This window comes from Macaca nemestrina, chromosome 19, assembly GCF_043159975.1.
Source record: "Macaca nemestrina isolate mMacNem1 chromosome 19, mMacNem.hap1, whole genome shotgun sequence".
NCBI lineage: Eukaryota > Metazoa > Chordata > Mammalia > Primates > Cercopithecidae > Macaca > Macaca nemestrina.
Window position 1 is genome coordinate 48,867,948 of NC_092143.1, and position 24,848 is coordinate 48,892,795.

The 24,848-nt window shown below is 36.2% G+C and overlaps 1 protein-coding gene across 4 annotated transcripts in view; it reads left to right on the top strand.

Annotated features, from left to right (window-relative positions):
• Nucleotides 1-24,848, top strand: part of LOC105499326 (Ras like without CAAX 2) — a 384,381-nt gene that overhangs the window by 18,800 nt on the left and 340,733 nt on the right. The window lies entirely within an intron of this gene.

Genomic DNA, 24,848 nt, shown 5'->3' on the forward strand with positions numbered 1-24,848 from the left:
TTCTCTCAGTCCATTAGATTTTGTTTTTAGCATCGTACTTTCTCAAAGAACTCAAAATTTAGCATAAAAGACACTTATTCAAGAAACTGTGGCATAAATGATTGTATCAATTATGTTATTTCCCTAGAATTTTAGCTTTATATAACTTTTTGAGTATGAATTTCTTGATACATATAAAAAAAATCTAACCTAGAAAAATTGAGAATAAAGCAAACACTTGTGAACCCCCACCACTCAACTTAGTAATTTTAGCTGTTTTATTAAGTATATTTAATCACCAAACAAATATACTAACATGATTTTAAAACCATTTTAGTTATTATTATACACTGATAAAAGAGAAATGTGAAAGCAAGAGTATCTCTCTAGTAGTCACCAAAATATAATATGTAAATAATCTGTTCCCATGTATCTGCTAGTATGTGTCTTTGAATGTTATAGGCAATATAACTACATATTTTCTCCTGAAAGGAAACTTCCCATGTTAAAAATAATCTTCTGTGATATTATACACATGATTTACTCTTCTTGAAAAGTAGATTCATTTTTAGATTTAGGAAATCTGTCACCCCTCTAAATCTCAAAGGATACTGTTTAATAACCTGACAAGGAAGAAGATCGTTTCCAGCTAAATTCTATGAATTACTAACATATGGACCAGAGAAATTCAGATAGGCCAAATTTTAAAGTTCCATTCAATTTATCTGTGTCTGGTTTGCTGGTGCTAATCTAGACCATCTTCATTAGCACATGTGCTTTCTTGGATTTCTTAACAGACTCTGAGGAAATACTTGTTTACAAGTTGGGATTTATATTCACTCCTCTGTTTCATTCCTTCCTTCCTTTTTCTACTCCAATGTGAAATATTCTTACTTTTCCAGATTGTTCTGCTTCTTGAACATGTGCTATGTAAGTGTTTTTTTCTTCTAATTATTAACACCTTTGCAAAGTTTTAATTACTGTAAATGTAGACATTACTGTGTATAAATATCTACTGTCTCCTAGTAAGCCAGAATCTTTCAGTAGCGAGCTGAGAGAGCAACCTCTCTTGATTTTACATTCCTCACCTTTAATATTAGTGTAAAGGAAAAATGTAGAGTTTTTTAACATCCATATTCTTCACATAAGTATTTCCAGGTATAATAGTGTTAAATATCTTGTCTAATCAAATTATCATGTCATTTGAGTTAATACTTAGAATCTGCATTTGTTGCTCAAGTGATCAAACCAGTGAGTACAGTTATAATGCAGATAAGGAAGTGGATAGGTATTAAAGATATAATCCTACATCATTTGTGTTTAGATATAATGATTATGTTGAATTTAAAATTGTTTACTTTTTTACATAAGATCAAGTAATTTAAATAAATTTTCTCCCAAGTAGTGAGCTTTAAATTTATTTGTGTACTTGTCTATGTTTTTTTGTTTTTCTTTATTATACTTTAAGTTCTAGGGTACGTGTACACAGCTTGTGGGTTTGATGCATAGGTTTACATGTGCCATGTTGGTTTGCTGCACCCATCAACTTGTCAATTTTTAACCCTATCAAAAAGTGGGCAAAAGATATGAACACACACTTCTCAAAAGAAGACATTTATGCAGCCAAAAGACACATGAAAAAATGCTCATCATCACCGGTCATCAGAGAAATACAAATAAAAACCACAATGAGATACCATCTCATGCCAGTTAGAATGGTGATCATTAAATAGGAACACTTTTACACTATTGTAAAATTAGTTGTAAGTTACACTGAGTGTAAATTAGTTCAACCATTGTGGAGGACAGTGTGGTGATCCTTCAAGGATCTAGAACTAGAAATATCATTTAACCCAGCAATTCCATTACTGGGTATATACCCAAAGGATTATAAATCATGCTGCTATAAAGACACATGCACACGTATGTTTATTGCAGCACTATTCACAATAGCAAATACTTGGAACCAACTCAAATGTCCATCAATGATAGAATGGATTAAGAAAATGTGGCATATATACACAATGGAATACTATGCAGCCATAAAAAAGGATGAGTTCATGTCCTTTGCAGGGACATAGATGAAGCTGGAAACCATCATTCTCAGCAAACTATCACAAGGACAGAAAACCAAACACCGCATGTTCTCACCCATCAGTGGGAACTGAGCAATAAGAACACTTGTCTATGTTTTAAAACAGAATGTACCACCTGAGGTTTGTAATGGATGGAAACAACAGTTTATTGATTTATGTCTAATATTTTGACTTATTCTCATTCTTAATTCCTTGATGTTATCTTTCCATATGTTATTCCATAATATCTACATTAATTCTATTAATTAATTTTGAAGTCTTTCTACAAACAAAGTGGGCCTGTTCTCAATACAATTTCCCTGAATACATTTTGCCATGAAACTCAATGCCATTTTCTGTATCATAAAGATCCTGTTTTCTTGAAAGTCTTTTTAACCTTTCTAATGCCAATTCACTGAATTCAAAGTAATTAACAATCCATGATCCTATCAAGAACCAGAAAAAAGAAAATACATTGAACAATGTATGACCACTGATCCACAGTATGAGATGATTAAAAGCAAGAGAGAGGTGGATTTGAAGCTAATCTATAAGCTGGGATTTCACTTCCATCTCCAACTCAGATTTTGTAAGTACCCATCTTCTATAATACTACTTCTGTTATATTCAATTCCATGAATAAAATAATAATTTAGTTTCTCTCTGACTTCCCTTGATCTTCCATATCTTTCATCAGAGCCATGCCGAACCATATTGGAGCCTGAGGCAAAGTGAAAAAAAAAACAAAAAAACACGAATACCAATTTTGAAATATTCTTCAAGGATTTTTGCATTAATTTTGAATTTTTAAATATTCACTAAAAGTAATTTTTCCAGATTATTGAATTTTTGGTGCTTGCTCCCCTGCTCCTCTCTCCAAATTCTGTGCCTGCCTCACCTCAGTTCCAGCCCTGGCTTTCATTTTCAACTTTGCTTCTCACATATGTTTCTTATGCAATCCAAACCTTGGTAGCTCATCTTGCATAAACTATTTTAATATAATATGGAAATGTGAAGATAGTGTGGTGATGGTAAATTTTAGCATTTCTGCAAGTCAGCGTCAGTACTGACCTGAGAGGCACAACAGTTTTCATGACCTTCACCAGTTCCCCAGTTGTCTCTAGATCCTACACCTCCCAGCAACCAAAATGCTGGAGTTAGCTCATGTCTTCTCTTTTTAACTGACCTCACAGAGAACTGACTCTTTGGAAATTTCAACTCAGAAGAAAGCATTACCTTCTACATGCTGATAGGTTTCATCACTTCCAGGATATTCATTCTCTAGCTCCCTCGTCATACATTTAAATATGGCTATTTTGGGGAAGCAAATCTCCCAACAACCTCCAGTTACAAAAAACAAAAGGGGAATAAATAAAAGAGCCAGGTCTATAACAATAAATTGCTGATAGTAATAAACATTTTAAAAAACACATTTCTCTGAAATATAGCCAAAGTAAGTGTGATTTTTGCTACAGAAAATCAGGAAAGCACATTTCCATCTCCTCAATGAAAACTAGTTGTTATGCTTTGCCATTGATAGTAGGGAAGGAGGTACAGCCCACTCCCTATAGACTCGGGGAAATGAGCATTTTTCCTTGACTGACAGTGACACAATTTAACAAGAAATACCACAGTAGCCTTCAGTACTTTGGGGCTCTATTTTCTCATTTAAAAAGTGAAAGCACTGAATCAGTTTAACTCAAGATGTTTTCCAGCTCTTAAATAAATTCTCCCACCTACTCACATATTCTTTTCAAGAAGTTTCTCTGTTTGACTCAATGCTAATAAAATTAGTGTTAGTGGTTTTACACTGTAATTTTATTCTTTAAAAAAATTATAATAGCTATTGTGCAGAAATTATAATCTTGCTTACATATAAGAATGTACTATGCATTTGCCAAAGCTTGTATTAGCTAATATTTAGTGATAAAAATAACATTATTTAAGGTGTAACTTTTACTAACAAAAAGACAGAAACTTCCCCTGACTATTCCAGACTGGCCCAAGAGAGGCAAAATAAGAGACTGTTTATAGAACCTAAGTTTCAGCCATGATTTCTTGCTTTAATAATATTATGTTGCTTGCAGTTACATAATACTATCTTGCCTCACTGTCATTCCTTCAACATTTACTTGATATTGAGAAACTGTTTTGACATAAAATGCTGCCTTCAAGCTGAGCTTCTGTCTTGATAACAGTCAATATGGGGCTCCTATTGGCAACCATGGTCCTCTCAGCTTGTAATCACATTAGTTTTTGATCTGAAGGACTTAGTACGTCTTTAAAATGCTCCTAGAATATTCTCAGTTAATCTTGAGACTGTATTTAAGTTTCACAACCCCAAAAACACACCCCGTATTCAGTGAGAATCTATTCTGCCATTTTCATATGAAGAGATGACAAACTTGATTTTAGTTAAACAGATTTTAGGGAATAAAAGCATTTTTTACACGAAGCAGTCTTAAGATATTCAAACCTCATAATTCTGTGACCTGGTCAGGCAGGTATGATTACTCCATTTTAAAGAGGAAAAACCAAATCTTTGATTTTGGCTATTGCAAATGTGCTAGAGTGTGTTTTCTATCTCCGTAAGCTTCAATTTTGGGGATTACAGAGTCAGAGCTCTACAGAGCCCTTGCTAAAAGCATGTTTCTTGGGGAGAGGTAACTACATGTGCATCTACAAGCTAAAGAGTCACTCTCTAGACCCTCTGATAATTTTTCAAAGGTAGTAGAGGTCCCAGTACCTTGGAAAGTAGGACTATTTTTCATAATGTGTTTGTATGTGATGTCATCAAAAGAAAACTTCTATTATCGTTTTGACCCCAGTTACCGTTTAAATTATCCATGAAATAATATATATGGAATGATAAATGATTAAGCATATAATTATTTTGAATTCTTTCAAAGCTTGAAATCATTTTACTTAGATATGTGTAGATAGTGCTTAAAAACCTAGATGTAGCTGAGGCCAAGGACACATCAGATGTTTTTTAAATATTGCTAAAGAAGGAAAGGTTAAATAAAACAGATGAGATCTTCCCTCAATTATTGCAGGCAGAGAAGAGACCAGGAGCATTCAGAATCCTAAATAACACATAATCCAAAGGTCATCTTTGTCTTTGGAGCATATAATGCAATTTCTGTTGTAGCACATCTTCTCTCTGCTAGGTAACTGAACATCCAATTTTGTTTTAATTTCCGGAGAACAATCCAGTTTAAAGTGAAGGAATATGAGGCACAGGTGGCTCATAGGAAAACAGCCTTACAGGCCCAGCCACAGAAGAGGGTCCAAATGAAGATAATCATGACCTGCTGCTTATGGCCATATTTGTCAGAAGCAAGGTGTTTCCAAATGAGACCATGGTAAAGACCGCATTATTCAGCATTCTATTATCACCCAGTGAAAATCTATAATATAAATGTTAGAACTGATGATCAAGCTTCTGCCCAAAGCTGTTAATGAATCTTATTGGTATCGGTTGGAAAAGGAACAACAAAAACAAAAAATAAAACATGTCTCTGTCTTAAGATTGCCATTTGTTGTCTAATCTCTATAAGTGAGTGTATAAACACTGTGAGGGCAACAATTTTATTTTCTTTGTCTTAAATAATGGCACAAAGGCCAATATCTTTATCAAAGTAAGTGTTTGATGTATATATATTAAATAAATAGTAAATGAAATATATAATATATATTAAAATAAATAGTAAATGAAAACACATTCTCTTTATTTACTTTTAAATTCAGGAGGACAAATTTGAAAACTCTAATTTATTTAAAGAATTTTCTTCTTTTTTTCTTCTTCTTATTAACTTTTATTTTAAGTTCAGGGATGTGCAGGTCTGTCATATAGGGAAACGTCATATAGGTAAACTTGTATCATGGTGGTTTGCTGTCCAGATTATTTCATCCCCCAGATATTAAGTCTAGTACCCATTAATTACTTTTTCTGATCCTCTCCCTCCTCCCACCATCCACCTTCCAACGGACCCCATTGGTGTTATTCCCTTAGATGTGTACATGTGTTCTCATCATTTAGTTCCAACTTATAAGTGAAAACATACAGTATTTGATTTTTTGTTCCTGCATTAGTTTGCTAAGGATAATGACCTTAGCAAACTTGCTCCATCCAAGTTCCTGCAAATGACATGATTTTGCTCGTTTTATGGCTGCATAGTATTCCATGGTGTATATGTACCACAATTTCTTTATCCAGTCTACTTTTATTGGACATTTAGATTGATATGATGTTTTTGATATTGTGAATAGTGCTGTAATGAACATACATGTGCATGTGTCTCTATAACAGAATGATTTATATTCCTTTGGGTATATACCCAGTAATGGGATTGCTGGATCATGGGGTGTTTTATGTTTAGGTTTTTGAAGAATTGCCACACTGTCTTCCACATGACTGAACTATTTACACTTCCAACAACAGTGTATAAGTGTTTCTTTTTCTCCACGACCTCAACAGCCTCTGTTATATTTTGACTTTCTAGTAACAGCCATTCTGACTGGTGTGAGATGGTATCTCATTGTGGTTTTGATATGCATTTCTATAATGATCACTGATATTAAGCTTTTTTTCATATGATTGTTGGCCACATGGACGTGTTCTTTTGAAAAGTGTCTGTTCATATCCTTTGCCCACTTTTTAGTTTTTTTTTGTTTCTTGTAAATTTGTTTAAGTTCTTTATAGCTTCTGTGTCAGATGCATAGTTTGCAAAATTTTTCTCCCATTTTGTAGGTTGTCCGTTTACTCGTTGATAGTTTCATTTTCTGTGCAGAAGCTCTTTAATTAGTTAGATTCCACTTGTCAATTTTTGCTTTTGTTGCAATTGCTTTTGGCATCTTCCTCATGAAATCTTTGCCCATTCCTAGGTCCAGGATAGAATTGCCTAGGTTGTCTTCCAAGCTTTTTATAGTTTTGGATGTATATTTAAATCTTTATTCCATCTTGATTTACTTTTCGTATATGAAAGGAAGGGGTCCAATTTTTAGCCTTCTCCATGTGGCTGAAGGGAATACGGAATCCTTTTATTTATTGGATAGGGAATCCTTCCCTTATTGCTTGTTTTTTGTCAGTTTTGCCAAAGATCAGATAGTTGTAAGTATGAAGCCTTATTTCTGGGTTCTCCATGCTGTTTCATTGGTCGATGTGTCTGTTTTTGTACCAGTGCCAATCTGTTTTGGTTACTGTAGCCCTGTAATATAATTTGAAGCTGGGTAGCATGACACCTCCAGCTTTGTTCTTTTTGCTTAGAATTGTCTTGGCTATTTGGGCTCTTTATTGGTTCCATATGAATTTTAAAATAGTTTTTTACAAATTGTCTTGGGCAGTGTGGTCATTTTAATTATATTGATTCTTTCTATCCATGACCTTGGAATGTTTTTCTCTTGTTTATATCATCTCTGATTTCTTTGAGCAGTGTTTTGTAGTTCTCATCGTAGAGATCTTTCACCTTTCCGGTTAGCTTTATTCCTGGATATTTTATTCTTTTTTATGGCAATTATGAATGGGATTGTGTTCCTGATTTCCTCTCGGCTTCATTGTTGTTGGTGTATAGAAATGTTAGTGATTTTTGAACATTGATTTTGTATCCTGAGACTTTGCTGACATTGTTTATCAGGTTCAGAAGCTTTTGGGATGAGACTATAGGGTTTTCTAGGTATAGGATCTACAAACAAGAATAGTTTGACTTTCTCCCTATCTGGATGCCCTTTATTTCTTTCTCTTGCCTGATTGCCCTGGCCAGGATTTCCAGCACTATGTTCAATAGGAGTGGTGAGAAAGGGCATCCTTATCTTCTGCCAGGAAAACTCTATTTAAAACATACACGTGTACACACATAACTATCTCAAAAACCTTAGATTTTTTAAATTAAATGTATTTTCGGTGAACTCTCAGTTTATATTTTTCCAAAATAATCAATGATAAAAACTTTGTCTCATGTTTTTTTCCATAATTAACACTTTTACATACCTCTCCTTAGATTGTCTCTGTCAGGAACAAATATTGCATGAAGGAGAATATTGAACATAGATATGTTCTAGTAAGGTCCCCCTTGGGGTTGGTGGCTATGGATTCAGTTAATTCACTGTTGCTGCTCTATAAAAATCCAAGTAAAGTGGAATGGAGACTGTGAAAATGATGATAAATAAGTCTGACCAAATGCACTATGTTCATCAAAGTTAAGCTCAAGTTGAAGAAAATATTTGTGGACAAATTTCATGAATAATTCATTTTGAATTTTTCTGTTAAGAAAAATCATGAAATGATTTATGATAGAATATTGTGCTACAACTTTGTATATTTTCCTCTGTATCCTGTTTCAGTTCTTGCCCTGAATTTCACCTGTTTTTTCACTGTGAGGAAAATTTTATGCAATAGAGGTATCCATAAAAGCCCACCTGTTACGTTCCTCAAGATAGAGACTAAACAAATTTTCAGTTGGCTTCAATTTTTTACTAAACTACTCTTAATGGACTGCTTATTCATAAAATGCAATGTATTAGAAATATTAGAGCATGGAAGAACTTGTAATTGAGCTTCATTTTTTCTTACATTCTCTTTTTGTCAATGTTGGGCAACTGCAAAAGTTCCCAGCAAACCTGCTTCAGATAATGTCATTAATAATCCGCTAATAACATTTTGAAAGTATTCAAAGTTTTTATTCCACTTTTACATAGTTTCTCTAACAGCAATTAAAAAATGGTGTAAGGAGTAATATGCCCTTCAAAGAGGAGGCAACTGAGACATTTTAACAGTTTTGCTCAAGACTATTACAGCTATTATGTGACAGGAATGGGATTAGATGTCAGCTCTTCTGATTTTGGGCTACTAGGCTTTGTAATTTTGTTTATAGACTAGGCTAATATTAAAGCAGTAAAATTATTAAGAAACAACAGACTAATAATAATAGCAAAGACTGAAATTATGTGTAAGTAGAGGTAAGCTTTGGCTTCTACATGTATCGCTTACATCATTGTCACTTGTATTTCCAGGCTAGTGCAGTTTGTGCTGGTGAGTTGGCCTCTGGACAACCACACCAAGGACCACCAAGCAACTTCAGTAACTTCATTACAGGAATGGTTAAAAAAGAAATATTGCTTAATAAACTTATGAGTATTCTTGCACTATTGGAGCACTTACACAAATTCCCTCAGACCCTTACTTGAAATTAAGAAGACAAAGATGATACAAGATAGGTATTTGATGAAGGACACTTTTGAAATAAAATGACCTGTGGTTTTTATTTACAACATTGTTGAATACAGATACTGTAGGAACAGAGAGAAGGAAATCACACAGCGACTTTTTGGTAAGACCAAATAAGGTAAATTCATGAGTAGTTAAAAGTAATCAAAGCCCAAAAACTTGTTTGAGTCTCAAAGGGAGACACAGGTGCTGATGTGTCTCACGGGATTATCTGGAAGATTAGTTATATTAATGTCTATAAAATGCTCAAAATAGTGCCTATTAATAAGAACATATTCAAACACATCCAAGTGTTACTATGGTTATTTTAAAGATCATATCTCTTATTTCTATCTACTCAATGTGTCATTAATACATACTCTTTACTTTTTTATTTTTTTGAGACAGAGTCTTGCTGTGTTGCCCAGGCTAGACTGCAGTGGTGTGATCTCAGCTCACGGCAACCTCCACCTCCCAGGTTCGAGTGATTCTCATACCTCAGACTGTAGCTGGGACTCACGCCTGTAGCTGGGACTGCAGGCATGCACCACCACACCAGGATAATTTTTGTATTTTTAGTAGAGACAGGATTTTGCTATGTTGGCCAGGCTGGTCTCGAACCCCTGGCCTCAAGTGACTCACCTTCCTGAGCCTCCCAAAGGCTGAGATTACAGGTGTGAACCACCATGCCCAGCCATGAATACCTACTCTGGACCAGCAGTTGCACCACCTGCTGGGAATCAAAGATGAGTGTGACACAGTCCCTGTCCTGCAGGAAGATTTGAACTCTTATTATACTCTATTTAGCCCTGCTCTTTCTCAAAATTGTCTTTGAGAAGCTATTTAGTGTGGTATTTGCCCTCTTACTTCTCCACAGTAGTGTGCCAGATAGAGCATGATCTTTTCGTCCAGAAGGTTAGCATCCCCAGGCTTCCTGCTGTGTGCCCATAGCTCTTTCTGTGGCTCCCTTTGCATGCTTTACTACACTGGTCAGGGGAGCCCCTGGACCTTGTTCTGGCCAGCCATGCAGTGCCTTTTGTGGAGTGAGATGTGTTCTTAATCCCCAGCCCTCATGTTAAAATGTGAATCCCACAGTGGGGCATACACCACCTTCAAGTTCTGTCTCCATTTTTGTCTACAGTTGCATTTACGTTTTACCCTGCTATTCACATGTAAATTATCCAACACCTCCCTCTAAAAGCACTATTTCTTTTAAGACTGTGTGGTATTCTATCATGTGTATTTCTTCCTGATTCAGTCTCGGTAGGTTGCATGTTTCTAGGAATTCATCTATTTCCCTTAAGTTATACATTTCTTGCTGTATAGTTGTTCATAGTAGTCTTTTATGATTCTTTGTATTGCTGTTGTATCAGTTGTAATGTCTACACAACTTGAATATCCCTAATCCCAAAATCCAAAATGCTCCAAACTCTAAAACTTTTTGAGTGTTAACATGACACTCAAAGCATATGCTCATTAAAGCATGACATATTTTGGGTTTGGGGGTTAGGAATTCAACATAATATTTAAGAATAATGTAAATATTCATAAATCTGAACAAATCTGAAATCCAAAACTTTTCTGGTCTCAAGTATTCTGAACATATTACTCCATCTTCACACTGCTGATAACGACATATTGGATAATTTATAAAGGAAAAGAGGTTTAATGGACTTACAATTCCACGTGGCCAGGGAGGCCTCTCAATCATGGCAGAAGGCAAAAGTCATGTCTTGCATGGTGGCAGGCAAGAGGGCTTGTGCAGAGGAACTCCTATTTATAAAATCATCATATCCTGTGAGACTTGTCCACTACCATGAGAACAGTATGGGAGAAACTGCCCTCATAATTCAGTTATCTTCCACTAGTTTCCTCCCACCACATGTGGGAATTATGGGAGCTACAATTCAAGATGAGATTTGGGTGGGGACACGGCAAAACCATATCTCTGGATAAGGCATACTAACCCTATACTCTACAACCTTAAGAAGAGAAGGAAATTATGTCATTTATAACCGCATCGATGGAACTGGAGGACATTATGCAAAATTAAATAAGCTAAGCACAGAAAGACAAATGCTACAACTTCATGTATGTAGACTCTAAACAAATCCTCATAGAAACAGAATGTAGAAAGGTGATTACCAAAGGCTGGGAGGAAAGAGGAAGAATGGAAAAAGAGAAGAAACTGAGCAAAGCGTACGAAATTAGACTAGAGGAATACTTTTTAGTATTTTATTGCACTGTGTAGTGACTAAAATAATAATAACATGTTGTATATTTCAAACTTGCTAAAAATATATTTTTTTTCCACATTCTTACTACAAAAAACACTAATAAGGTGGTGAGATAATAGATATGTGAATCAGTTTGATTTAATTTTTTTACAATGTATACATAGGTCAAAATATCACATTGTACCCCACAAAGATATACAATTATTATTTATTAAATAAAAATTAATACATTAATAAATATTTTTCTTTTTATTTTTGTTTCTGTATAATAGAAGTAAATAAATAATTTTAGAAAGATATTTTCTCCCTTCCTTCTGAAAAAGCCACTGCAGCATTTCTTCAAAAAAGCCTCCTCCTTTCTTCTCATTCTTCTCTTTCCTTCTCTTTCCTACCTCCTCCTCATCCCACCTTTATCCACAGAACTATAAGATACTCCCACTGCTCCTCACACATGGCCATGGTGCAGGCTACAAAAACTCTCAATTGATAGGTCTGTATCTTTCAATAGATTATGACTTACTTCATTTTTATTATTATACTTTAAGGGATATATGTGCAGAATGTGCAGGTTTGTTACATAGGTTTACCTGTGCCATAAACCATTGTGCACCCATCAACCTGTCATCTAGGTTTTAAGCCCCACATGCATTAGGTATTTGTCATAATGTTATCCCTCCCCTAGCCCCCCACCCCCTGACAGGCCCTGGTGTGTAATGTCCCCCTCCCTCTGTCCGTGTGTTCCTATTGTTCAGCTCTCACTTATGAGTGAGAACATGCAGTGTTTGGTTTTCTGTTCCTGTGTTAGTTTGCTGAGAATGATGGTTTCCACCTTCATCCATGTCCCTGCAAAGGACATGAACTCATTCTTTTTTATGGCTGCATAGTATTCCATGGTGTATATGTGCCATCTTTTCTTTATCCAGTCTATCGTCGATGGGCATTTGGTTTGGTTCCAAGTCATTGCTACTGTAAATGGTGCTGCAATAAACATACGTGTGCATGTGTTTTTGTAGGAGAATAATTTACAATACTTTGCGTATGTACCCAGTAATGGGATTGCTGGGTCAAATGGTATTTCTGGTTTTAGATCATTGAGGAATCACCACACCGTCTTCCACAATTGTTGAACTAATTTACACTCCCACCAACAGTGTAAAAGTGTTCCTATTGCACCACAGCCTTGCCAATATCTGTTGTTTCCTGACTTTTTAATGATCGCCATTCTAACTGGTATGAGATGGTATCTCATTGCGGTTTTGATTTCCATTTCTCTAATGACCAGTGATGATGAGGTTTTTTTCATATGTTTGTTGTTTGCATAAATGTCTTCTTTTGAGAAGTGTTTGTTCATATTCTTTGCCCAATTTTTGATTTTTTTTTCTTTTTGGTAAATTTTTTTAAGTTTCTCATAGATTCTGGATATTAGATCTTTGTCAAATAGATAGATTACAAAAATTTTATCCCATTCTGTAGGTTGCCTGATCACTCTGATAACAGTTTCTTTTGTTGTACAGAACCTCTTCAGTTTAATTAGATCCCATTTGTCAATTTTGGCTTTTGTTGCAATTGCTTTTAGTGTTTTAGTCATGAAGTCTTTGCCCATGCCTATGTCCTGAATTGTATTGCCTAGGTTTTCTTCTAGGGTTTTTATGGTTTTAGGTTTTACATTTAAGTCTTTAGTCCATCTTGAGTTAATTTTTGTATAAGGTGTAAGGAAGGGGTCCAGCTTCAGTATTCTGCATATGGGTAGCCAGTTTTCCCAACACCACTTATTAAGTAGGAAATCCTTTCCCCATTGCTTGTTTTTGTTAGGTTTGTCAAAGATAAGATGGTTGTAGATGTGTGGTGTTATTTCTGAGGCCTCTGTTCTGTTCCATTGGTCTATATATCTGTTTTGGTACCAGTACCATGCTGTTTGGGTTACTGTAGACTTATAGTATAGTTTGAAGTCAGGTAACGTGATGCCTCCAGCTTTGTTCATTTTGCTTTCGATTGTCTTGGCTATATGGGTTCTTTTTTGGTTCCTTATGAAATTTAAAGTAGTTTTTCTAATTCTGTGAAGAAAGTCAACAGTAGCTTGATGGAAATAGCATTGAATCTATAAATTACTTTGGCTAGTATGCCCATTTGCATGATATTAATTCTTCCTATCCATTACCATGGAATGTTTTTCCATTTGTTTGTGTCCTGTCTTATTTCCTTGAACAGTGGTTTGTAGTTCTCCTTGAAGAAGTCCTTCATGTCCCTTGTAAGTTGTATTCCTAGGCATTTTGTTCTCTTTGTAGCAATGGTGAATGGGAGTTCACTCACGATTTGACTCTCTGTTTGTCTGTTATTGATGCATAGGAATGCTTGTGATATTTGCACACTGAATTTGTGTGCTGAGACTTTGCTGAAGTTGCTTATCAGCTTAAGGACATTTTGGGCTGAGACAATGGGGTTTTCTAAATATACAATAATGTCATCTGCAAATAGAGACAATTTAACTTCCTCTCTTCCTATTTGAATAGGGTTTTTTTTTTTTTTTTTTTTGAGATGGAGTCTCACTCTGTCAAGCCGTCTGGAGTGCAGTGGCGCAAACTCGGCTCACTGCAAGCTCTACCTCCTGGGTTCACGCAATTCTCCTGCCTCAGGATCCTGAGTAGCTGGGACTATAGGCGCCCGCCACCACACCCGGCTAATTTTTTGTATTTTTTCTTTTTTCTTTTTTTGAAACGGAGTCTAGCTCTGTCATCCAGGCTGGCGTGCAGTGGCCGAATCTCAGCTCACTGCAAGCTCCGCCTCCCAGGTTTAGGCCATTCTCCTGCCTCCGCCTCCCAAGTAGCTGGGACTACAGGCGCCCGCCACCTTTCCTGGCTAGTTTTTTTGTATTTTTTTAGTAGACACGGGGTTTCACCATGTTAGCCAGGATGGTCTCGATCTCCTAACCTCGTGATCCACCTGCCTCGGCCTCCCAAAGTGCTGGGATTACAGGCGTGAGCCACCAGGCTCCGCCTTGAATACCTTGTATTTCTTTCTCTTACCTGATTGCCTTGGCGAGAACTTCCAACACTATGTTGAATAGGAGTGGTGAGAGAGGGCATCTTTGTCCTGTGCTTGTTTTCAAAAGGAATGCTTCTAGCTTTTGCCCATTCAATATGATATTGTCTATGGGTTTGTCATAAATATCTCTTGCTATTTTAAGATACATTCCATCAATACCTAGTTTATTGAGTGTTTTTTTTTGCATGAAAGGGTGTTGAATTTTATCTAAGGCCTTTTCTGCACCTATTGAGATAATCATGTGGTTTTTATCTTTGTTTTTGTTTATATGATCAATTATGTTTATTGATTTGCATATGTTGAACCAGCCTTGCATCCCAGGGATGACGCCAACTTGATTGTGGTGGATAAGCCTCTTGACATGCTGCTGGATTCGGTTTACCAGTATTTTATTGAGGATTTTCACATCAATGTTCATCAGGGATACTGGCCTAAAATTTTTTTTTTGTTGTTGTTGTATCTCTGCTAGGTTTTGGTATCAGGATGATGCTGGTCTTGTAAAATGAGTTAGGGAGTAGTCCCCCTTTTTCTGTTGTTTGGAATAGTTTCAGAAAGAATGTTACCAGCTCTTCTTTGTACCTCTGGTAGAATTTGGCTGTGAGTCCAATAGACACAGTAAAAAGTGATAAATGGGATATCACCACTGACCCCACAGAAATAAAAACTACCATCACGGAATACTATAAACACCTCTATGCAAATAAACTAGAAAATCTTGAAGAAATGAGTAAATTCCCGGACACATACGCCATCCCAAGTCTAAACCAGGAAAAAGTCAAATCCCTGAATAGACCAATAACAAGTTCTGAAATTGATGCAGTAATTAATAACTTACCAACCAAAAAAAGCCCAGGGCTAGATTATGACTATCCAAAACAGGTTATGTTGTTTTACAGTAACCTGTGTTTAGCCTACTGCTAAGAGTTAAACAGTTACTCAGAGGATGTTTGGTGTTGGTAGTCATGAAGGAAGAAGAATGGAAAAAAAATGAATGTAAGAAGAAAGGAAGGAAAGAAGAAAAGTTAAACAGCATGAGAAGGAATGCTATTGATAGAGTCTTTGAAACTTATATTGAAGTTTCTGAACATAATTAAACAAGCTATTGTGTTGATTAAAAATAAATCTGTTATTCATGAAACACTGTGTGATAAAAGAGGGCAGAACAAACAGGAAATAAAAATACCTGAGTTTTAAATATAGCTCTCCCTCTTAGTAATCAGGAGACTTCTAGGAGGAACTCAGCCTCTTGATACCCTGTTTGCTTCTCTGTGAAAGAAACAGGAAGGATGAGGCATGCACATTTATCTCAAGGTGGAGAACTCCTGATGAACAGTGGTAAGAGCACATATGAAGTCAGACTTAGCAGCATCATGGCAACGAAGTTACCAAACCTCTCTTTCCCTAAATTTCTTTCTCTCTAATACAGAGAAACAATAATACTTACTCTATAGTTTACTGAGAAGATGGACTGATTGAGAGAATGCATAGTTGCTAATAAATATTAACCATCATTATGATAATTATCGTTATGGTTATTATGAAGTTTAAAAAATAATAAATGATGTTAGCTGCTTACAAGAGCAGTATATAAATTATAAAGTGCTGTAACACAAGCGACATAATGATTATTTTTAAGCATTATTATGTAAACATAAATAAGTTTAAACATGCAAAGGGTAAAATATTTTTGGGCCTTTTTACTATTGTTCATGTATATCCATTAATAGACCTATATGTGTAATTAGTATATCAATCACTGAGAAAAACTGGATTAATTTCTTACGTAACAGAGACTATCGTTTGTCACCAAAACTCCTGGCAATTTGCTAATAAGGATCATTGTTTTAAAGAAAACTTTCAAGTTCATTTAGACTGGGGTGACCATCTGATAAGGTTCGCCCCAGGATCCTGGGTTGTCTCTGTTATCCTTGCTTTATTCTAAACAGAATCCTTTTCTATCCTCAGAGTGTCCTGGTTTGGATAGTAAATTTCATGGTCATCCTTCTTAAGAAGAATGAACCCTATGCAAAGCATACAGGACCAACAGGAATAGAAGTTGTTCTTAGAGCAAGTGAGTGGCAGCAAGGGACGTTAAGCCAGTCCCTGACCTCCGGATTTGGTGTCTTCTGCAGTACATTGGGACACTTAAGAATTTCCCTTCTTACCTTGCTTTGTGAAAGAATCAAAAGAAATAAGCATACAGTGGGTTTTGGAAAATAAAAAATTATTTAAGGTCAATGCCAATTTTTCAAGCCTAAATGTAAATAAAAACAACAGCAAAACAAAACAAAAACAGTAGCAGGTAAGCACTAAGGTGGCAAAAGGGAGAAGCAGAGGTGTGAGGTAAGGAGGTAGGTTTTTTTGTCATTTAGCTTCAGGTTGCCATGGGCTGAATGTCTAAGTCAATGTGATCAAACATCCAAATGTTGCACTAAAGCCCTACCTAATGGTTAAATTTAGAAACATTAAATAGGAGACAGCAAGGTGTGAGAAATCAGAAAATCTCAGATACAATTCCTTTATCTATCACTAATCAGGTGTGTTTTACCTTGGAGAGCAGAACGTGTATAACCTGTATTGACCTTGTTTTTCTCATAATTAGAATGGGAAGGAAAATGCCTGCCTTTGCAGGGTTGATAAGTTGATGTGAGGAATTAGGTGATGTGCATACGTTCTCTAACAGAGAAAAGCGGTCTGGCACAGGGTAGGAACTGAATATAGATTGGTGGCCTGAAAGTCTATTAGACCCGGAGGTCTTAGCTACCGATAAATAAAAAGAAACTAAGAACTGAGTGCGGTGACTACTTAGTGAAATTTAAAACCTCAGTTCCCTCTCTTTAATTACTTTTTTATTTATTTTTTATGTTCCAAGGTTATCTCTTAGGTTAGTTTTTTTTTCTTTTTTATTTATTTATTTATTATTATTATACTTTAAGTTCTAGGGTACATGGGAACAACATACAGGTTTGTTACATATGTATACATGTGCCATGTTGGTGTGCTGCACACGTTAACTCACAATTTACATTAGGTATATCGCCTAATGTTATACCGCCCCGCTACCACTACCCCAGCACAGGCCCCAGTGTGTAATGTTCCCCACCCTGTGTCTCAGTGTTCTCATTGTTCAATTCCCATCTATGAGTGAGAACATGCAGTGCTTGGTTTTCTGTCCTTGCGATAGTTTGCTGAGAACCATGGTTTCCAGCTGCATCCATGTCCCTACAAAGGACAAGAACTCATCCTTTTTTATGGCTGCATAGTATTTCATGGTGTATGCCACATTTTCTTAATCCAGTCTATCATTGATGGCCATTTGAGTTGGTTCCAAGTCTTTGCTATTGTGAATAGTGCCACAATAAACATATGTGTGCATGTGTCTTTATAGCAGCATGATTTATAATCCTTTGGGTATATACCCAGTAATGAGATGGCTGGGTCAAATGGCATTTCTAGTTCTAGATGCTTGAAGAATTGCCACACTGTCTTTCACAAAGGTTGAACTAGTTTACAGTCCCACCAACAGTGTAAAAGTGTTCCTGTTTCTCCACATCCTCTCCAGCACCTGTTGTTTCCTGACTTTTTAATGATTGCCATTCAAACTGGTGTGAGATGGTATCTCATTGTGGTTTTGATTTGCATTTCTCTGGTGGCCAGTGATGATGAGCATTTTTTTCATGGGTCTGTTGGCTGCATAAATGTCTTCTTTTGAGAAGTGCCTGTCCATATCCTTTGCCCACTTTTTGAGAGGTTGTTTAATTTTTTTCTTGTAAATTTGTTTAAGTTCTTTGTAGATTCTGGATATTAACCCTGTGTCAGATGGGTAGATTGCAAAAATTTTCTCCCATTCTATAGGTTGCCTGTTCACTCTGATGGTAGTTTCTTTTGCTGTGCAGAAGTTCTTTAGTTTAATTAGATCCCATTTGTGAATTTTGGCTTTTGTTGCCATTGCTTTTGGTGTTTTAGACATGAAGTCCTTGCCCATGCCTATGTCCTGAATGGTATTGCTTACGTTTTCTTCTAGGGTTTTTATGGTTTTAGGTCAAACATTTAAGTCTTTAGTCCATCTTGAATTAATTTTTGTATAAGGTGTAAGGAAGGGATCCAGTTTCAGCTTTCTACGTATGGCTAGCCAGTTTTCCCAGCACCATTTATTAAATAGGGAATCCTTTCCTCATTTCTTATTTTTGTCAGGTTTGTCAAAGATCAGATGGTTGTAGATGTGTGGTGTTATTTCTGAGGCCTCTGTTCTGTTCCATTGGTCTATATCTCTGTTTTGGTACCAGTACCATGCTGTTTTGGTTATTGTAGCCTTGTAGTATAGTTTGAAGTCAGGTAGCATGATGCCTCCTGCTTTGTTCAATCACATGCATTCCTATACACCAATAACAGACAAACAAAGAGCCAAATCATGAGTGAATTCCCATTCACAATTGCTTCAAAGAGAATAAAATACCTAGGAATCCAACTTACAAGGGATGCAAAGGACCTCTTCAAGGAGATCTACAAAACACTGCTCAACGAAGTAAAAGAGGACAGAAACAAATGGAAGAACATTCCATGCTCATGAATAGGAAGAATCAATATCATGAAAATGGCCATACTGCCCAAGGTAATTTATAGATTCAATGCCATCCCCATCAAGCTACCAATGACTTTCTTCACAGAATTGGAAAAAACTATTTTAAAGTTCATATGGAATCAGAAAAGTGCCCGCATTGGCAAGACAATCCTAAGACTTTAATTACTTTTTGAATATGAAAATTAACCAACATCTTAATAAAACCAGTATTTAATAGCAACTGTCATCACATGTAATGAGTGAGTAAGATTTGCAGATTTTGTGGCAGAACCCAGGTAGGTGACGGAGGCACTTTTACTGACTGAAGTAGTGCAGTGAAGCTCGGGTGCCTTTTTCATATTCAAATTTGAAATTCGAAGGCCAGAGGCTTCCTTTTCTTTACAGGAGAGCAGTCCAATCATGACGAACTTCACTGACCGACAGTGAGTCTGATGAAACCAAGATTATAGGCTCCAAATTTACTTTCAAATGTAGTATGTCTCCAGTTTGCTTAGACATATTGCTGACGCTTAAAACATAAAATGGAAAAATGACACTGACTTCAATTATGGGAAAAGAAAATTGTCCTTTGTATTCACCCGTCATAAGTCAGATTTCCCTTGCTTGGGGTTTTTCCAGGGAACCCTCTTGATGTCTTTAGTTGTCATCAGAGCCCTAGTTAACGATTATCTTTGGGGATTACATTAGTCCTATAGGAGAAATTGGGAATTCTTCACTCATAAATTAATTGTGTCTTAATATACATGAAAATATCTGAAAAATATGTTTTCTTGGTTTCTGTTCACTTGGCCACAAAAATGTTTATAGTGGATTAGAAATATTCATTATAGTGCTTCCAGTATTTTTTTTCTGATTTGTCTGTTCAGTCTTTGTTTTATTTCCAGTCTTATTAGTAAAACAAAACAAAACAAAACAAAACAAAAAAACCCCACAAATCTCAGCTCCAGCCTTCCCTGAAGAGTGATCATGAATAAGTTTTACAAGTCTTTGTGATTTTAGTTTGTTTTGGTTCTTCATCTGAAAAATTAAAAATTGAATTAGATGATTTGTAAGGGTCTGTATTTCTATAAATTATTTTGCTGCTACATGGAACAATATTTATAAAGCTATTGCAATTGTTTTCTTTTTAAATGAAACAAATTATCTTTGATGTTTGCCCAAGAAAAAAAGTGCTAAGTATTCAAACAGAATGTAATTTATCTGACAGGGCTCTGCTCTGTCACTGGAATTATATTTAATTACAGTGTGGATCCTGCAGTCCAGCCAGGGCACATCTTTTACAGTGTCCCTGCTCATTTTCCTGCTCCTCTGGGATGTATACTAGCCCTCTGGACTCTGTAGATGCTCTTGTACAGAAGATTGATGCAGCTGAGATAAAAGAACCACAGTCAGAGAGAAACAAATCAGAAGAAGATTAAGAAAGATAATCTGAGACAATGCCTTTAACTCTCCTCCGTCCAAAGCTCCATATCTGAGGCCAAAAACGTCCCTGGAAGCGGGAGTCTGGGATTCTCCTTAGCCTTCTCCCTATTTTGCCTGCACCCCGTGGCCATACTCTTTTCACTGCTGGCTCCAGGAGGAATGTAAACTATGCTAGGTAGTACACAGAGCCAGTGATGTTTAGCAAGTGTGCAATGCAAGGATCCATGAGGTTTAAAGGAACTTATAGACTACTTGGAGGTGTTGAATATATCCATAAAAAGAGATTCTAGATGTTTTGGAATTCAGAGGCTGTATAGATTTATACATGTGGCAGTGATCAGGAAAGGCTTTCTCGTAAATGTGGGAATTTAGCTACACCGGGAAGGAAGACTAGCTGGAAGGAACTAAGTAGACCCTTCCCTCCAGTCTTGAGCAAAAGTACAGTGGTAAGAACGCACGTGGCACACAGAGAGGTCAGAGTGGGGACAGGCTCAACCTGTGGAGAGTTTAGATTTGCAGAGAATGGAGATGTGGTTAGAGGAATTGTCAAGTGGGAGAGCATTGAGAGGTTTGAATTCTCATCTCAGCCAGGGAGTTTAAAATTAGAAAATTAAACATTGACAATGTCATTACTCACAGTAATAAAAAGCAGAAAGCTTAGCTGTCCATGGTATGCAGTATGCTGGGGTGGACTATGAAATTGGGCCAGGTCATAGGAAGATTCTTTTTTTAGCATCCCTTTCAAAACAGAATGTCTTTGGAGGAAGCAAGACATGTCAGTTAGAAAAATATTAATGTTTTGCTAAATTTGAGAATTTGATGGCAATATTAACCTGAATTAGCTGAAGAGAAGTAATCATCTAGGTAATTTTGCCTCACCTTACACAGAAAATGGAAGCATAATACATTTAAAAAATTCAATGTCCTAAAAAAATGCTACATACTACCTGCTGTAGACACTATTGTTTTAATCTCTAATAACATCTAATAAAGAATACACGGGTAAATGCACATAGACTTTGTTCAGGCTATAGAAATAGACATGGTGACAGGTGGTGGGCACAATAGCTGTCAGATAAGTGATGGGCTGTCAGTTATAAAAGTGCTTGCTACATTGCTCATGTTACAATTTGAATTCAAAAGATGTTACATGAATCATCATAGCCGTAAAGTCAGTTAGTACTTAATCCTGGACAACAACTGGAGTCTCCTGGTGTTACAGGATTCTCACTAAAGATGTAATAAAGATAAAAACAGATAAGATTTCAAGCTACAAAGGGCCAGGCTTAAACTCAACATGAAGATGTTTTTCCTTGAAATAGAAACTACCCAACAACAAAATGCCCCAGAGAAAAATGTTCAAGAAAAGAGTACTTTGGGCCAGGCACGGTGGCTCATGCCTGTAATCCCAGCACTTTGGGAGGCCGAGACGGGTGGATCACGAGGTCAGGAGATCGAGACCATCCTGGCTAACACGGTGAAACCCCGTCTCTACTAAAAATACAAAAACTTAGCCGGGCGTGGCCGCGGGCGCCTGTAGTCCCAGCTACTCGGGAGGCTGAGGCAGGAGAATGGCGTGAACCCGGGAGGCGGAGCTTGCAGTGAGCCGAGATGGCGCCACTGCACTCCAGCCTGGGCGGCAGAGCGAGACTCCGTCTCAAAAAAAAAAAAAAAAAAAAAAAAAAAAAAGAAAAAAAAGAAAAGAGTACTTTGGCCATGTCATCAGGGATACAAGCAAGAAATTTCAGCCCCAGTTGGGAGTTTGAATGAGTCTCTATTAGCTACCTAATAGATGGATTTTTTTTTTTTGGATAAGATTCTATAATAAACAATCTCACATGCATAAGCAAAACTTTGCCTTCTCAGTACTTATATATGGAAAACACTCAGGCATCTTTTCTATTTCCTGGCACTATATACCTATGATTGCTCTGACACTATTTATGAAGAAACAGAAAATTATAGGTCCTATTGGATTCAACCGAGGCTTGTGTTTGAACCTCTTAAAAAGAAACAACACAGTCTTTGCCATTGCTATCTGAATGTCTCTTAGGATTTAACTTATTCCTAGCTCATCTGGTGACAAGAGTCTTCTCTGCCTTCTTCAGCATCGTGAGCTAGAGAGAGATGTTCCTAGACGTATCTATGGACCTCAATCAAACATTACCTTCTTTATTAGACCATCCTAGCAACTTCCTACCCTCAATACCTACACAGTTTTTAGGTATTACTTTAGCACTTACCAAAATTCAGTATATTTCATATGATACTTTTTTTTTTTTTTTGGTCACCCTTACACTCCTCTTTCCTCACAACACAACATATACCTTATTAGAACATAAACTATGTAAGGCAGGATGATTTTTGTTTTTGCTTTTGCTTTTTTTCCTGTTCACTGCAGCTGTATCCCAAGCTTGACATTTAGTAGATGCTCAATAAATACTTACTGAGAGAAAAAAAAAAAAAAAAAAGATCAATTTAATGGAAAGAATGCTATAGTTATGCGGCTCTAAGTAGACGAACATTTCATAAGCACTTAATGAACTGCAGAAATCAGTCCACACATTCTGGGGACGGCCCTCTTTTCATCACCATTCAGTTTATCCAGGTTTCAGTAGTACTGTTTTAAGCTTTCTAGAAGAAATAAATAATATATTCTAACAATCCGAATAATGTGAAGCTCTAAGTACCACAGTATACAGCTGAGGAAATTGAATAGAACTTAGATATTATCACAAAAAAGAACCTGTCTAGGAATGCCAAAAGCACTCTAAAGTTGGGCCTCTGCTTAATTGTCCTTCATCTCAGCTTGTTTCTATTGAAATGACTCCCCATGTTAAAATGATAAAAAAAAAAAAAAATGATACTTGGTATTGCAGGATCTCAAAAATATCCTTTTATTCACTAAAGCCAGAAAGGAAATGAGCTTTGGATTCATACAAAATTCAATCATCTTCCAAAAGCCCATTTTTCTTCTCTTTCCTTTTTGTCTAGTGTAGCTTGAAAAAAGCAAGGGCATTTTTTGCTCATCTGATGAGATTGACAGGGTTCTTAGACAAAAAGAGGGGGAGCCAAAATGATACTTTGTAGCAAGAGGCAAAATGGCAGCAAATTGAAAAGGTGGTTGCAACCACAATTCCAACTATAATTAAATGATCCTAAAAATAATATGCATGTATATTTAGACTCAGAAACAAGCAGTATATTTAAGAAAAATTCACAGGAACTTCATACTTTAAATTTTGTGTTTTAAGACAGAATTCAATTTTTCTATAAAAAGTCATTCTTTATAAAGCAAAAGATGTGTATGCATGCATTGAGTGCGCTTAGGACTGGTTATATCTAAGCCTCTCACAGTTTCTAAACTAATTAAACAGGAAGATTTACAAAGGAGTCAATTTCTTATTGAGGAAGTTAATCATGGACACACAGAAAAGAAAATGCCTACAAACTTCTTTCAGCATAACCTCTGTTCATGCCACTTTATGAAAGAGAAAACTAGTTTTCTTTTGCTTGTATCATATATAGATCAATGTGAAAAAAAAATCATTTTTATTTCTAATGGTGCCCATATTAGAAATAAAAAAAGGAAGAGCTGCTGATTTAAACTTTAAATATAGCAGGGAATATAAGTATTCTTATTTGGTAAGCATGAAACCAAAACAGGATATAGTTGAATTGAATAACAACAAAACTAAAAATAATAAATAATTTAAGGCACATCTTAGTACTGTGTTTTTAAAAGAGTCTTTTAATTATTTTATTTTATTTTATTTTAAGTTCCAGGGTACATGTGCAGGATGTACAGGTTTGTTACATAGGTAAATGTGTGCAGTGGTGGTTTGCTGCATCTATCAACCCATCACCTAGGTATTAAGCCAACATGCATTAGCTGTTTTTCCTGATGCTCTCCCTCCCGCTGTCCTCTCAAAATAGGACCCAGCATGTCTTGTTCCCCTCCCTGCATCCATGTGTTCTCATCATTCAGCTCCTGCTTAGAAGCGAGAACATGTGGTATTTGGTTTTCTCTTCCTGCATTACTTTGCTTCCAGCTCCATGCATGTCCCTGAAAAGGACATGATCTCATTCCTTTTTATGACTGCATAGTATTCCATGGTGTATATGTACCACATTTTCTTTATCTAGTCTATCACTGATGGGCATTTGGGTTGATTCCATGTCATTGCTATTGTGAATACGGCTACAATGAACATACATGTAAATGTATCTTTTAAAAAGTCGTAATGCATAAAAAAATAAGGGGTAATGCACAGTTTTGGATGAGATCCCAGTTTGGGTAAATTAGG